Here is a 13,415-nt window from a genome sequence, read left to right on the forward strand (position 1 = left end):
ACTTACCTTTGTATCCAAAGACGAAATTTGTAGGTGAAAGGAGTTAGCCTTAGTTACACACCAGTTAATTTCAGGGTCCAAAATATGGAACGCTTCTTGCTGATCTTCTCTGTATCGTTCCAATTTTAGTATATGTGCTGCTGAAGCGAGCACTACCCATACCTTTTTATATGACTTTTTTAAAGCTCTCTTTTTACGTTTAATTTCTCTGTAATGTTTTATTACAAGGTACTGGGTATAGCTCCAAGTTAACTTCTCTCTCCCCAAATGAATAGCAACTGAGCATATTTATTAAATGTTCATTCATTCCATGCTTTCCTCACAGATTTAAAGCATTCCCTTTATTATACACTACAGTTATGCATGCACTTAAATTCAATATAGACACTCTAGCCTTTCCATTAACTTGTTATTCTTGTGCCAATACGATTTTAATAAAAATTTAATAAAAATTGAGTAAATAGTTCAACCTTTTTCCATCTTTTACAAATATTTCCAATTATTCTTAAACACCAGTTCTTCCAAACAAATGTTAGAATAATTTTGTCAAAGCCTGACTTTTCCTACCTACTATTCCAGGCATTGTAGGGCCCACTTTTCTAGTGGTTCTTTCTCTAAAACTCAGTGATTGTCACTTGGTGCCATCACCGTTAACCCAGGGCACTCTGGTGGTATTAACCCAGAGGTGAGACCTCTCTGGAAGTCTGAATCCACCTGTACATCCTCAGGAGAAAGATGTGCTAATCTTCTCCTGTGCGGTTTACAGCCTCAGAAACCTCATGGAAGGTCAGCTGTGAGTCAGCTTTGCTTCCAACTAGAAGGTAATGAGAGAGCAAGCGACTCACCTAGCGGTGTACAGGCTCGTAAGGTAGAAGACTCTTAACCCCAAACCTTGCCCTCAAGAGGCTTAAATCAAGTGGAGGATACAAAAGAAAGTTTGGCAAATCTCCTCAAAGAAAGGGTGAAAACGGAAACAGGAAGGGACTGCCTATGTTCACCAGGGAGCCAGCTAGGGAGGTTACAGGCAGGCCCAGGTTCACCACGCAACAACAGCACCTGCGCATTTCAAAGAGATATTGTTTCTGAGTTTAAAAGAAAACACAGTGGACTCTATACTCGCTTTTTTATCTGCTCTGTTGATAGTCTCTTCTCAAGTTACATGTTATATGGTGGCTTCCCTCAGTTGTACAGTTTTATTTCTTTGGTAGAAATTTTTTAATTTATTTATATTCTCATTTACTTTCCCCCTTATTTTCTTTTATTAATTGTTTCACATTTTCTTCCCCCTACCCCCTTCCCCAGCCCACACCACAATGCACCCCTTGTCCCAGATTTTTGTCATATATATAATGCCTAATCATATATTCCTTTCAGACAGTTCTTCCCCTTAACTGTTCTATTGCAGTGTTCATTATCTATCCAGACTGGACAGCTTTTTAGAAGCACTATTTATCTACGACTCGACGGCATTAAACAACAACAACAACAACATTCATCTGTTACATGTGTGCCAATGACTAGGAACCATCTCATAGCTGACCATCTAGTGGTCTTTAACAGGCAGTAAAGTGCATAGAAGATTGTCCATCTTTCTCCTTCAGAGCAGGTGGTAGATCTGAACCTTGTGCCCTTAAGTTAGTAGCACAGAGCCTTACCTACTAGATCACCACTCTCCTATTATTTTGTCAGTGGGCAGAGAGTTCTTTTTTATTTCGAAAAATGTTTAAATGGCTGTGCTAATGATTTATTTAATAGATGTACTGTTGTTACCGTGTAATCAATGCCCTCGTTTGCCCTTCTCACACAGGCAAAAGACTTGTGTAGGTGCAAAAGACTAGAGGAGCACAAGGCCGAAGTACCAAGGGAGCACAGTGTCCAGCAGCCTTAGAGTTTCTTGGGAGAGCAGACTTTAGTGCAGGGAGTATTAAATTGTAGGCCAAAGGTTTTTACTGGAGGGTGGGGATGAGAAGAAAAAGATGAGAAAGACAGTAGTGAAGGTAAATGAGTAAAGACACATTTATTAGAAGTTACATCCCCAAAGGGACAGACCTCTGTCCTTGAAAGGAAATATGGAAGAAAGGTCCCATGCTAGTGAGGTGAGGCTCTATTTATCATCTCCTTGTCTGGGTGGGCCTTGGAACTGGAGTCAGGGCCAATGAGAGGATGCCATGGAGAATTCAAAGTTTAGTGGGTGGTTCTTATTCTAGTCCCTGTTCTTTGATATCAAGCACATGCCCAAAGTTTCTACTACTTCTGACATCACCTATGTGCCCAAAGCACCAATAACATGTCAACATTGACTTCTTAGTTCTGATGGCTCAATTTTTCCAAGCATAAATTTTTGCCTCTTATCTTCTTGAACCAATTCATATATGACCCTGTAGGGAGTTTTCAGAGATAGTACATGGCATGAGAGCTGATTGTCCTTCATTCTCCTGTGAAGCAATGGTAGATTTGAACTGGTATCTTTGAGTTGACAATACAACTCCTTACCTCTAAGCCACCAGAGCTCCCTCCTTTAAAAGTTAGGCAATACATTAAGTAATTTGTCCAAAGTGTTGAGGGACAGAGTCAAACCTAGAACTCTAAGATTTCTTGGTCAGTTCTCTAACATACCCCATAGCCTATGACATAAGCCAAATCTCTGTTTAAAGAAAGTCTAACAATACCGTTCTATCTTCCTTGTACAACAATAGTATTACAAGAGGGTGCAGCTGTATTTCCATTGAATTGACCCTCAACTTCTTCTGTAGAGAGGGACTGGGGATAAATTAGAACAAGATTGAGGTTAAGATCTGGACAGAAGACAAAGATGTGGAGCAGAGGGGAGATGGACCGCACTGGGGCAAGGGTATAAGGAGTTGTGGCTACTGGAGTTTTCTGTTAATGTATCTCTAATCTCCTCAGCTGGATATCTAGTCAACCCAGCCTTGCCTTTTATACTATCTCCATTGTTGTTGTTATGTGCCATCAGATTGATTGTGACTCATAGCAACCCTGTGTAGAACAGCTCTGAACACTATCCTGAGCCAAACTTAATGTCTCTGACACACCTGTTTCCATTACCCATCACTGAGTCTCATTCAGGGTCTTCCTCTCCTGCACTATCACTTCACCCTTCTAAGCATGACATCCTTCTCCGAGTACTGGCCCCACTTTGCAACATGTCCAAAGTATGTCAGACAGAGTTTCAAAATCCTTGCTTCCAAGGAACAGCCTGGTTTCACCCTCTCTAATATGAACCTGTTTGTTCTCCTGACAGTTCATGGTATATTCAAAACTCTTCAGCACCACAATTCAAAGGCATCAATTCTGTTTCTATCATCCTTAGTTATTGTACAGCTTTCTGATGCATAGCAAGTAATTGTGAAGATCATGGCCTGGATCAGGTGCACCTTGGTCTCCAGACTGATTTCATTTCTCTTCAGTACTCTGGAGAGGTCCTTGACAGCAGATTTTCCCAATGCAAATCTTTTTATTTCCTGGCTGCTGGTACCAAGAGTGTTGATTGTGGAGTCAAGCAAACTGAAGCTGTTAACAATCTCCTATCATGATGCTGCCAATTGGCCCAGTGGTGAGAATCTTTGTTTTCTTGATGTTGAGCTTCAACCCATATAGAAGGCTGAAGTCCTTGACCTTTTGTAGCAAATGCCTCAGGCTCTCTTCAGTCTCAGCAAGCAAGGTTGTGACATCTGCATTTGCATGACACAGGTTGTTGATGCAGTCTTCCTCCAATCCTGATGCCACATTTCTCCTTATAGAACCCAACTTCCCAGATGACCTGTTCCACATATAGATTGAAAAGATATGGATATAGTAGAATGCACCCTGGCATACACCTTTTCTGATTTTTAACCATGCAGTGTTTCCTTGTTCTGTTCTGACAATTGCCTCCTGGTTCAAGTATAGTTTTCACATAGGCACAATCAAATGTTCTGGGATTCCCACTCTTCTCAGAGTTAGCCATAGTTTATTGTGATCCACACAGTCAAATTCCTTTGCATAGTCAATGAAACACAGACATTTCTCTGGTACTGTTTGCTTTCAGCCAAGATTCATCTAACACTGAACATTGTTAAGAAAGAAATGGAATACATAAATATTGACATGCTAGGTATTGGCGAAATGAGACGGACTGGTATGGGACATTCTGAATCAGATAATCATATCATCTACTATGCCAGAGATGAAAAGCTGAGGAAAAATGGGGTTGCTTTCATAGTGAAAAAATTCATTTCTAGAGCTTTAAATACAATGTTGTGAGTGACAAGAAAATATCCATATCCATAAAAGGAAGTCCAGTGAATACCACCATCACTCAAATACATGCACCAACAACCAGAGCCAAAGAGGAAGAAATAGATTTCTACCATATTTTGCAGTCAGAAATTGATCAAACATGCAGTCAAGGTGCATTGATAGTAATGAGTGAGTGGAACGCAAAAGTTGGGAATAGAAAAGAAGGACCAGCAATTGGAAAACATGAATTTGGTAACAAATGAGGCTGGAGATAGAATGATAGAATTCTGTACAATCAATGATTTATTTCAAATGCCTTTTATAAGAAACACAAATGAAGACTATTCACATGGATTTCACCTGATGGTATGCATGGGAATCAAATAGATTACATCTGTGGAAAGAATCGCTGGAGAGGCTCAGTATTAGCTGTGAAAACTATGCCAGGTGCTGACAGTGCAACAGACTACTAGCTACTCATATCCAAGTTCAAACTAAAGCTAAGGAAGGTTAAGTTGTATCCACAGGAAACAAAATTTGACCTTGAGTCTATCCCACCTGAATTTCAGAACTGTCTCAGGAACAGTGTGAAACCTTGAACACTAATGAGTAAAGACCAGATGAGCTATGGGAGGATATCAGGAATATCATCCAGGAAGAATGAAAAAAGCTATTACAAAGACTACCTCCATTACTAACTTCTAAAAGAAACCTCTCTCTTCCCCTGAGCAACTAAAAGCAGAATTCATATCAATCTTTTAACCTCCTCAGGTATACTCCCCCTAAAGAAAATAGCTGCAAATTTTTAAATTTTTCTTTCCCTTTTTTGCAATTACAGACTGGTATTCAGTTAATATAATTAGATATACCTTTTAAAAACAGGTGTCTTTAAAGAGTTTTAGAATTTTAAAATTTTGCAATGCTAATTATATGTAGAAAGGGGTGGGGCTAAAAATGCAAAAAGCCTTCATTTTTGCATTTCTCTCTGAATTTGTTTCATGTAAACACTGCAAGCAGGAGGGAATTTAGTTGTGCTCTCTGTTCACACCCATTTGCTTTGGGAGTATCTAGGAGAGATTTTCCTGCAGCTCCTCACCTCTGAGTCAATGGGAAGCATCAGGATGGATAGTGAAGAGATTGAGATTGTTAACAGCTTTAGTTTGTTTGGCTTCACAGTCAACATGAGTGGAACCAGCAGCCAGGAAATTAAAAGATGCATTGCAATGGCAAAGTCTGCTGTTAGGGACCTCTCCAAAGAACTGAAGAGCAAAAGTGTCACTCTTGAGACCAAGGTGAGCCTGATACAGGCCATGGTCTTTGCGATCACTTGCTGTGCATTAGAGAGCTGGATAATGAGTAGGGAGGATAGAAGGTGAATTGATGCCTTTGAGCTGTGGTGTTGAAGAAGTGTATTAAATATACCATGGACTACTAAGAAAATGAATAGGTTCATCCTGGAGAGGGTTAAACTGGGCTGCTTCTTGAATGCAAGTATTCTGAAGCTTCATCTGACATTCTTTGGACATGTTGCAAGGTGGGACCAATCCTTGGAGAAATACATCATGATTGGGAGGATGGAGAGACAGCGCAAGAGAGGAAGACCCTCTGTGAGATGGATTGGAGTAATTGGGGTGGATGTGTCATAGACAGTGAGGTTGGCACAGGATAAAGCAGGGTTTAGGGCTATTGTACCTAGGGTCACTATGAGTCGCAGGCGATTCAATGGCACATAACAACAAAAACAACTTCACCTCTTAAACATTTCATCTCTTAAACTGAGTCTTGAAGACAGAGGAAGATTGGGGGAAATGCACTGGGGGTATTGCCAAGACTAATATTCGAGGCAATAGAGGAGGAGAGCAGCTATTAGGGTGTCCTTCACAAGCCCACCCTGGACCAGCTGAGGCAGGTGGAGAAGTAGTCCAAAGATGAGACCAAAAAGAGGGGGAAAATCTTAAGTCATTGGGAAGGAGGCAAGTGTCCTTTGACAGACTCTGAGGCAAGAGATAGGAGGGCATGTATGTTGGAGGCTGGCGGGAGATTGACTGAAGTGACCTAGGTAACAGCAAAGTTGGGGCTGTAAGGACAACTGCAAGCTCTGCATATAATGTGCATACCATCTGTCCCTCTAATAAATTCAGCATGTGGAAACTTGTGCACTAGCTTGTACATAAAAATTCCATATGCCAATTGATTAAGCTACATGAACATATCTGTCAAAATCACATCTCTAAGGCACAATTTAGGACATTCTGAAGCAGTATTATAACTGCTTCAGCCTCCAGGTGGTATGAATTAACTCTTATGAGCTAGGTCAGTTCTCACAAAGCAATGGATCATGCCAGATGTCCAAAAATATTCAAATAAAAAGCATCCTTTTGCCTTCATTATTGAGATGTCAGTAGCAATGTCTTGCTCTCCCCACCCCAGCCCACACCAAATTAAACCAGTGATTGAGCATTTGATATCACATTGTTATCCTAGATTAATATTCTCAATAAGGTAACGTGCTTTATTTTGCATTTTCACAGGACACTTTTACTCAATAGCCTTTACAATCGACAATGTACACTGATGTAGACTAGATGATTAAATCATAGGTGTCATGTGATTTTATTTATTTTTTTTATTTTTGTGTGAGTGTACCGTCAAATCAGATCTGACAGGTACAGGAGGAGATTGTCCCTCCTTTCCTGGCAGAGCATCTGGTGGATTCGAACCGTGAGCCTCTGGGAGTGTAGTTGCAGCTCCTTGCCACTAGGCCACCAGAGCTCCCTTATTTTTAAGAAGTCAGTATTGTTGTTGTTGTTGTTGAGTACCATCAAGTCGAAACTGACCCATAGCTGACTCTCCAGTAGATTTTCAGAGGCAATCAATCACAAGGAAGGAGATGGCCCATTCTTTTCCAGTGGAACAGCTGGTGGCCTCAAACCCCCACATACCTTTAGGATTGTAATACAGTTTCTTATCGCTAGCCCTTCAGAGCTCCAAGTATGGAAAGAAAAAGGAAAAAGTCAATATTCAGTAACTGTAATGGCAAGAAGCTGTGCTGCAGTCCTGAAACCATGTGGTTCAAATCCACCAGCTGCTCCACAGGAGAATGAGAAATCTCCTCCTGTGAAATTTACTGTCTCTGAAAACCTGCTGGAGGGTCAGTTATGGGTTGGTTCTGACTCGATGGTACACAACAACAACAACAGTTGATAAAGTCAGATGTTTGGTATCTGGTTCTACAGCCAAGTGTGGCCACTGTTTCAGAGCTGCTGCTGACAATGCCTGGTCCACTCTCTGTAGAGGAGCAATAATTCATCACCAGCTGTACATCTATTTATCCAAGGTGTCAGAAGTGGAAATAAAATTAAAACAGATTAGTTTGTGAAGATTTTCAATAAAGTTTGCACAAGAGAAGGCTAATAGAAATACAGAAAGCTCTGATTCTGTTGTAGTCAGTACAGTGTTGTTGTTAAGTGTCATCAAGTAGTAGACTACTCATAGCGACCCTATGAACAGAAGACCTGAACACTTGTATAGCTTTCATTGTTTCTCCACGTTCATAGTTTCCAGAGGCAAGTCATTTCACCTACTCATTTGATTGAATCACCAATGAAGAATGAAGAATGAAAAGTAGCCAAGATCCTTAAAAGCAGAGATTTCTTTAACAAAATAACAAAAGCAGATATTGTGGTTATAATTTAACTTGGGCTTAACACAAACTTCATCCTTTCATGTGTTCAGCAGATTCTATGTGTTCGTGGATTTCTGGTGGCTTAGGGACAAGAAGCTGAGTGGCAATCTCAAAGGCACTGGGTTCAAGGCCACCAGCTGCTCTGCAGAAGAAGGATGGGAAAATCCCTCCCATGTGGTTAACTGCTTCTGAAAACCCATGAGAGGGTCAACTATGGGAAAGAAAATGAAGAGAATTGGTGCCTTTGAGCTGTGGTGCTGGAGAAGAGAGTTGAATATACCATGGACTGCCAGGGGAACAAACAGGTTCGTCAGAGAGAGGGTGAAGCCAGGCTGCTCTTTGGAGGTAAGGATTCTGAGGCATCATCTGACATACTTTGGTCATGTTGCAAGGTGGGACCAGCCGTTGGAGAGGGATATCATGCTTGGAAGGGTGTAGGGACAGAGAGAGGGAGATCATTGATGAGATGGATTGATACAGTGACTGGGGTAATGAGGGTAGGTGTGTCAGAGACAATAAAGTTGTTTCAGGAGAGAGCCGGTTCCAGGGCTGTTGTACATAGGGTTGCTATGAGTCACAAGCAATTTGACAGCACATAACAACAACAAACAAATAACATTTAAATTCTTGATTCTACATCAAAGTTATTGTAGTTGTTAGTTTCAAACTAACTACTGGCTAAGCCACCAAGAGGTTTCTAAAACTGTAAATTACAGGGGAGGAGACAGCCCATCTTTCTGTCAGAGCCAGGGGCAGGTTTGAACTGCCAGGGAGATGTGGCCTTTAGATTAGCAGTGCAACTCCCTACAGACTGTTGTTATGCGCCATCAAGTCGAAACTCACTCATCGCTAACAACACCAGTGGACGTTCAGTTCAGAGGCTGTGAATTGCATGGGAAGAGACTGGCCGTCTTTCTCCCACGTCTGTGACCCTGTGAATGACAGGTGGAAACCTTGCCATCCTCATGGTCTCTGAAATGCTGGGACCCATTGTTGCAGTCACTGTGTCAATTCATCTTGTTGAGGGTCTTCTTTTTCTCTGTTCCTCCACCTTTCCAAGCATGGAGACTAAAAAAAACCAAAGTTTAGTACTCTCTACTGCCTAGTCTAGGAGTCCTTGGTGGTACAAATGGTCATGTACTACTAGTCAAAAGGTGGGCAGTTTGAACCTATCGAGGGGCATCTCATGAGAGGCATGTCAATCAGCTTCCTTTAGAGCAAAGCCTTGAACAGCGTGGTTCAGTACTACTCTGTGCACATGGGCTGACAGAGTCAGAAGAGATCTACAGTGATAACAGTAAGCATCACCTAATTTGATTTTGTGCGTGTGTGTATATACAGAGATTCTTGACTTTTTGGCTAAAATAAAATATAGTATCTGTTCTTACCAGTTAACACACAGATACACACACATATATATCAAGAAAGGAGTATGTCAGGGATGTACCCTTTCTCCGTACCTTTTCAATTTATATGCTGAACAGATAATTTGGGAGACTGGATTATATGAAGAAGAATGTGGCATGAGCCTTGGAGAAAGACTCATCAACAACCTGTGTTGTGCAGATGACACAACCTTGTCTATTGAAACTGAGGACTTGAAGCATTTGCTGCAGAAGGTCAAAGACTGCAGCTTCCAATATGGGTTACATCCCAACATCAAGAAAACAAAGATTCTCACCACTGGGCCAATTGACACCATCATGATAAGTGGAGAAGAGATTGAGATTGTTAATAATTTCACCTTGCTTGACACACAATTAACACTCTTGGCACCAGCAGTCAGGAAGACAAAAGAGGTGTTGTATTAGGAAAACCTGTAGTCAAGTACCTCTCCAGAGTGCTAAAGAGCAATGACATCAATCTAGAGACTAAGACGCACCTGATCCAGACCATGATCTTTTCAATTGCTTGCTATGCTAGACAATGAACATGGATGGCGCAGGAAGAATTGATGCCTTCACATTTTGGTGCTGGAGGAGAACACTGAACATACCAAGAACTGCTATAAGAACAAAAAGGTTTGTCCTGGAGAGGGTAAAAACCAGGTTTCTCCTTGGAGGCAACAATTTGAGACTCCATCTTACAAACTTTGGGCATGTTGCCAGGAGGTACCAGTCCTTGGAGAAGCACATTATGTTTGGAAGGGTGGAGGATCAGCACAAGAGAAGACCCTAGATAAGATGGTTTGACACACTGACTATGGCAATGGGGTCAGGTGTGTCAGAGACAGTGATGTCAGCTCGGGATAAGGCACGGTTCAGAGTCTTTGTTCATAGGGCTGCTGCTATACGTCATCTTTGACTTGATGGCAATAGCAACAACATAGCATATACGTATTCTTGTAGTTGTTGAGTACCATCAATTTGGAATGTACCCATAACTAACACTCTGGTGGGTTTTCAGGAGGAGATTTCGTATCCTTTCTCCCAGGGAGTGGCTGGTGGATTCAAATCACATTCCTTTGGGATTGCAGCACAGCTTCTTATCATCAGAGCTCCTTAATATATAAGCCCTGGGGGTGGTCTGCAGCTGACTGAAGAGTCGGTAGTCCAAACGACCAAAGGCTCTAAATAACCTAGATTGGCTCCTGTAAAGATTTTAGCCTTGGAAAACCTATAAAGCAATTCTACTCTGTCCTTTAGAGTGGCTATACTTTGAATTAGGAAGACTCAATAGCACATATTTACACAAGAATTACTCAATGATTAGGAAGCTCTGATGGCTTACTGTTAAGGAGCTGCGCTGCCAACACAGAGGTGCTTTGAATCTACCAGCAGCTCCACAGAAGAAATACGGGCAGTATCCTCCTTCGCACTTTCCTGCCTTTGAAAACCTGCTGGAGGGTCAGGTAGGGGTCAGTTCCAACTCAGTGGTACACAGTCACAGCAGCAACAAGGATTCAATGATCAGAGATGGCAGCTCATTTGTTCCATCAAGTTGGGACCAATTCGTAAGCAACCCTTCAATGGGTTTCTGGGATGGAAATCGCACAGGAGAGTGGCCAAGCCTCTGGAGCTGCTGGTGGATTTGAACCGCCAGAAAGATTAGCCTTTGGGTTAGTAACACAACTCCCCAGGTACTAGGCCACCAGAGCACTGCATTAGACAAACTGGTAAAGAAAAACAGAAGTTAAAATCTAGTCTTTCGTTCTGGTAGAGGTTTTGGTGTTATTTTTCAAATGTTGAATTTAGAAGTTATATCTAGGGAGCTCTGGTGGCCTAGTGGCAAGATGCTGCACTGTAATCCCAGAGGTGAGGCAGTTCGAATCTGCCAGATGTTCTGCTGGAGATGGAGGGACAATCTCCTCCTATATCAGTCAGATCTTATTTGACAGTACACACACACACAAGAAAATTTAAAAAAGAAGTTATCTCTGCAAATGGAAAATGGCAAAAATTATACATACACACATATTTATTCCTATTCGCCTTTCTTCTTATATGAGATTTTGTATTAGATGCTGTCAGGTCATGTACAACGTATAGTAACCATGTGGATCTGGCCCTGTCCTATCCTGTCCCTCCTTCGTCGTCTCTGACACACTCAAGTCCACTGCTGCAGTCATGGTGTAAGTCATGGTACCCTCATTAAGGGTCTTCCTCTCTTTTGCTGACCCTCGCCTTTCCAAGCATGACACATACAAGGAAACATATCCTATATGCTACTCATATAGCTTTTTAAATACTTCTTCTAATGCTTGTACTTGCTCAACTAGCTAGTGGTAAAACAACAGAGGTTTAGAACTAAGTGCTGCCATTTGTATTTGTGAATTACTGTCACAACGACACTGTGTAACAGACTGCCTTAAATTGAGTAGCTTATAACAACATACATTTATTTTCATATCCCATAATTTGCAGATTAACTGGTCGGGGTTGGCTGGGGGCCTACTTTTGGCTGAAGTTATTGCTCAGGACTGCTTCACATGTGTTCATTCTGAGGTCCAGACTTGAGGGCTGGAGCTACCTCAAGCTTGTGTTTCTTATGGTAATCACCAAAGTAAGGTCAAGAGAAACTCTACAAACACATTTAAGGTCTCTGCTTGTCTCACATCTGCTAATAATCCGCAGGCAAAATGTTAGTCACTCGGCCTAACCCTAAAGCATTGGGCAGAGAAGCATCTTTGGCCAATGGGGGAAAAAAAGGGGCAGGAATGACTAAACCAATGTGAGGCAGTAGGTGGTACACTATCCGCCGCTTTTCCTTTCCTCTCCTGTGATAATCATTTTGTATATCATTCCCTGTGGTCTTTGCTCCTGCACAGACTTAAGTCCTTCAGTGACTTTTGCAGAGAATGACTACATCAACATAAGTTCAAGGAAATGAATGACAACTGAGGTTGAGGGATGTTCAAATATTCATTTAAGTACTTCTCCATACTGAGGTCTATTTTTAATATTTTGACCTTGTTCTATTTTCAAAATAAAACTGAAAGTCAAGGAAAAGGGTGCATGTGTGTGTGTGCACGCACATGTATGTGCTCAATATGACCCAAGAAGACTTATGATGCTTAGAAATAGGAAACAATGTTAGGAGACAAATTTTGAGAATTGTTGCTGTTAGTTGTTAGGGGCTGCCGAGAGTGCCCCATAGTGACTCTACGAATAGAAGATCTGAACCCTGTACCACCCTGTGCTATCCTCACACTTCCTGACACACAAGAGCCTACTGTGACAATCACTGTGGCAATCCACTTGTTTGAGGGTCTACCTCTCTTTAGGCGACCCTCCATCTTTCCAACCCTGATGTTCGTCTCCAAGGGATAGCCTCTCCAAGCAACGTGCCCAAAGCATCTTCGCCTACGAGGAACACTCTGGCTGCACATTCTCCAAAACATATTTGCTTGTTCTTTTGACCATCCATGGGCTATTCGGTGCTCTTTTCCAACATAAACAGCTCAAAGGCATCAATTCACCTTCAGTCATTCTTATTCATTATCCAGTTCTCAGGTTCATAATAAATGATTGAACAGATCATGGCTTTAATAAGGTGCACCTTGGTTCTTAAACTGACAGCACTGCTCCTCAATGATTTGGAGAGGTCCCTGACAGACTTTCCCAGTGCACTACCTCTCTTGATTTCCTGACTGCTGGTACCAACGGTGTTAACTGTGGATTCAAGCAAGAAGAAATCATTGACAACTTCCACCTTTTCTCCATATATCACGATGTTTCAGCAAGCAGGGTTGTGTCAACTGCATAACGCAGGTTGTTGATGATTCTTCCACCAATCCTGATTCCACATTCCTCTTCGTATAGCCCAGCGTCTCGGATGATCTGTTCTGCATACAGATTGAAAAAGTGTGGAGACAGAATACATCCCTGATGGACCCCCTTCTTGATTTTGAACCATGTAGTGTCTCCTTGCTCTGTTCTGACGGCTACCTCTTGGTCCAAGTATAGGTTTTGCATTAGCACAATCAAATGTTCTGGGATTCCCATTCTTCTTAGAGTCAGCCACAGCTTGTTGTGATCCACACAGTCAAAAG

This window comes from Elephantulus edwardii, unplaced genomic scaffold (assembly GCF_000299155.1).
Source record: "Elephantulus edwardii isolate Elephantulus edwardi_28Jun2011 unplaced genomic scaffold, EleEdw1.0 scaffold00244, whole genome shotgun sequence".
NCBI lineage: Eukaryota > Metazoa > Chordata > Mammalia > Macroscelidea > Macroscelididae > Elephantulus > Elephantulus edwardii.